Here is a 3,831-nt window from a genome sequence, read left to right as displayed (position 1 = left end):
ATGGACAGACCACCTCCACGGGCATCAGGCAAGCCCTGTGACTTTGGCCCTGAGATCTGGTCCTAGAGCCCTGCCCTCAAAGGCCTCGGGCCAGCACTTTCCTCTTGAGCACTCAGCTGTCCAGGCCTTTCCTTTACTTGGGCAGCACTGTGCTGATGGCCAGCAGGATGCCATCGGGCGAAGGACAGGAAAGGGCAGGGCAGGCCACCACACAGGCTGAGCAAAGGCTCGGCAGTGGGCAAGGCTCTGTGGGTACAGGCGAGGCCTGTGGGTCTGCATTGGAGGTCATGCCGGGGAAAGCGTCTGTGACTGAAGTTTGGGGAGCTGCATGTTTATTGAGCATTTATTAGGAGCTGGGCACTATAATGGGCACAGGGGACAGAGATGACTAAGGCACAGTCATCCACCAGAGTCTAGGCCAATCTCCGCGTGACTGGGAGTGCCCGGCTTCATCGGGGACCTGCGTTCTGTCCCCGGCCCCAGCTGACCGGCTGTAACCTGATTCCACAGCCCTTCTTTCCTGGAGCTGGACTCGTCCATAAAACAAGCTTAACTGAGCTGCTGCCTGGTGACTGGCCTTTGAGCTCCCTGGATGAAAGCCTGCGGACACAGAGCCCTATCCCAGAGCAGGCCTGGGCAGGAGCAGCAGCCCACATCAGAGCCCCAGGAAGCAGAGAAACAGCCCCCAGGGGTTGGGGGCACCATGCTCCTCCAAGGTCACCGCCCCCTGAGAGCCGCATCAGAAAGCCTGATGTGAAAGTCGCCACCCCCGCAAAGGGCTGCCTGTGATGGTTAATGACAGACGCCACTGCCACCCTGGCTGCTGACTGATGCTGACGGTGGGGGTAGGGGGCCAGTAGAGGAGGTGGCCTTGGCTGCAAGGCCACAGCATCCTGAGCACCCACTATGAACCTGTCACTGGCCACATGGCCGTGGGCAGGGACAGAGCAGGACACAGCTCATTCTCCAGCTATGTAGGTGGAACGGGCAGGTCCTGGTCTCTGGAAGCAGAGAAGAGCCATCTGACCTTCCCTGTGGGTACAAGACAGATCTGATGTCCCCTTCTCTGTCCTCCCCCAAAGCCCACGGGTGGATGGGTAGTATTGGGAGGCTGTCCACTTTCTTGTCCTCACTTGACCTCACATGCAAAGAAAGGGAGGCCAGAGAGCCTCGCTGACTTTCCCAAGGCGGACAGGACAGCTGGGATCATTAGTTCCTTTTGTGAATAAGGAAAATGGCTCAGAGAGGTTAAGTGACTCACCCAGGGTCAAAAGCAAGGGAGACAGCCATAATATGCCCCTGGTCTGATGGCCACACGTATCAGCCACTGAGATGCAGGCTAACCAGAGAAAGCCGCCCCCTGCCCCACCATTCACAGAAAAAGATGAGAAAGGAAAGGGCAGCGAAGGAACCAAGAGGCAGCGGGGAGAAGAGCAGCCTGCTGCATGGCTGCAGGGCAGAGAAGCGGGGAAGAGACACAGAGTGGGAGGACGAGGAGGGGGAAAGGGCGGAAGAGATGAGCAGAAGGATCTGTGTGTCATCTGGGAAGTCTGACGTGGGGTATCAGTGAGGATGATCAGAAGAGAAAGAGGGTCTTGGCACAATCACAAGAGCCTTGTATGCCGAGACCAAAAGTTTTCCAAGGGTTGGGGGCTGGGAATGTAGCTCAGCGGCACAAGCGCCTGCCTGGCAAGCGCTAGGTCATGAAGTTCAATTCCCGGTACCTGAAAAAAAAAAGTTTTCCAAGGGTCATTTGTTAGCTTCCCATGGCTATTGTAACAACTTAACACGAACTTGGTAACTTCAAGCAACAAAAGTGTATTCTCTCACAGGGTTTTTTTTTTTTTTTTTTTTTTTTTTTTTTTTTTTTTGATTTTTTGGTTTTTTTTTTTTTTTTTTTTTTTTTTTTGTCTTTTTGAGACAGGGTCTCTGTGCAGTTCAGGCTGGCCTTGAGCTCACTTTGTAGCCTAGGTTGGTCTTGAACTCCCAATGATCCTCCTGCATCAGCCTCCCAATTTCTGGGATCACAGGCATGCACCACCAGGCCTGGCTCTCTCACAGTTCTGAGACCTGAAATTTGAAATCAGAATCACTGGGCCATCATCAAGGTGTGACCAGGGCTATGCTCCTCTGGAAGATCTTTTCCTAGTCGTTGCCAACTCCTGGTGGCTGTCAGCAGGACTTGGCTTACAGCCACATCACTCAGTCTCTGCCTCCTGGGTCACACTGCCCTCTCTTCTCTGTCTTTGCAGAGGATGCCTAGGATTGTAGGATGAATCCCCTGAATCTCCACTTTGGAATCTTCAATCACCCTTGCTAAATCTTTCCATCTCAGTAACACACTATTGCAGAACCTGAATCTGGTACCTTTGGGGACCACTGCTCTGCCTCCTACAGGTCTACAGAGTCAGGACAGTTTAAGAGGGGCGTCCCCAGCCAGCTGGTGGACATGAGTCTTGCTGGGAACTTTGGAGTGGGGCGAAGCTGTCTCTGCACTGTTTCTGCAAAGTGGAGTGTGGAGACTCCACTGAAATTGGCCAAGACAGAATGGGGAGCATCCTAGCTGTCTGAGACCAAAAGTGTCCCCCCCACCCCACCCCCGCCAACAAGCCTGAGCATCGTTGTCTTCAGGTACTATAATGGCAAGGGACACCCCCATTCCAGGACGGACAGTGGAGGCCCAGAATACTTTGTCGGGAGCAACTCAGCAGGAGGGCTTGACGGTTCCTCAGCCCCCCACCCCCAGTACCTTCCTGTGCCTGCTTCTGTCCTCTCTTTTGGCACTTCTTGTCTTGTTTCCTCTTGGTACTGTACTTTAAAAGTGAAATAAAGCTCTTGGTTTCCTCTTCGCTTAAAAGGCCTTGCACCGGAAGTGCCTTCTCCCCAACCCTGCACCTGTACAGATGCTGGCTGGGAGGGAAGGGACTTGACCTGGGCATCCGGGCACTGGGCTCAGCCCATGGGCAGGCAGAACAGGCAGCCAACCCTGACTTCTCTGGTATCAGTGGTGGCAAAAGTATCCCTTCAAATGGAAAAGCTGTTGTGAAACTCGGAGGTTCTTGGTACTTGGGGCCCTCTCGCTGTGCCTGGAATCCTAAAATCAAGCCCCAAATAGAAAAACACCAGCAAGGAAAACCACAGGTTTGGATTCTATAGGGAATCTTCTAACCCTAACGCTGTTTCTTCTGTGTGGTGCAATGCAAAGAGCTAAAAACCTCTCCAAAACATAGCGTTTTCTTGTCATTAAAATGGGTGTAGAAATGTCAAAAACAGTACTTGTGTAAGTGCCTGGCGTTTTGCAAGCCTACTCTGGGTCTAACGGAGCACTACCCCCTGCCAGGTCGTAGGCCTGGGTCTCCTACCTCCCCCTCGGGCAGCCAGGGCGACTCGGTGCCCCCAGCCCCAAATGTCCTTAGGGTCCCGGCACCGGGCGCAGGGCGCGCTCGCTGCGTCTCAAAAGTGTTTTGGTACAAAAGACCCCGAGTCTTGTGCATAGAGGACCAGCCGAACCCCAGCCCCAAAGCCGATAGTGCCGTGTCTTCCCGAGATCCAGGGGTCGCAGCGCGCCGCGCGCATCCCACGAGAGGACTCCGGGGCTGGGCAAGCTGGGCCGCTGGGCCCACGCGGAGGGCGGGGCGAGCCGGGGCCTTTGTGTTCAAACCGACCAATGGGCAAAGGACATGGGCGGGGATGAGAGGAGGGGCCTGGCCAATGGGCCGTGGCCTGTCAGCTTTGACTGACAGGAACACACATACACACTCGGCCACGCGCGCGCCGCCCTGCCCCACTCGCGCCGCGCGGGTCTCCTCCGGCCGCATTGTCCGCCGACCG

General features: G+C 55.2%; 1 protein-coding gene across 1 annotated transcript in view; it reads left to right on the top strand.

Annotated features, from left to right (window-relative positions):
• Window positions 1-3,736: 3,736 nt before the first annotated feature.
• Sun2 (Sad1 and UNC84 domain containing 2) overlaps window positions 3,737-3,831 on the top strand; it is a gene marked incomplete in the record, with an annotated part of 16,727 nt that continues 16,632 nt past the window's right edge. The window contains 1 exon segment of the mRNA XM_005379273.2: window positions 3,737-3,831.

Source organism: Chinchilla lanigera, unplaced genomic scaffold (assembly GCF_000276665.1).
Source record: "Chinchilla lanigera isolate Chin_1 unplaced genomic scaffold, ChiLan1.0 scaffold00012, whole genome shotgun sequence".
NCBI lineage: Eukaryota > Metazoa > Chordata > Mammalia > Rodentia > Chinchillidae > Chinchilla > Chinchilla lanigera.
This window is presented reverse-complemented; position numbering and strand designations above follow the sequence as displayed.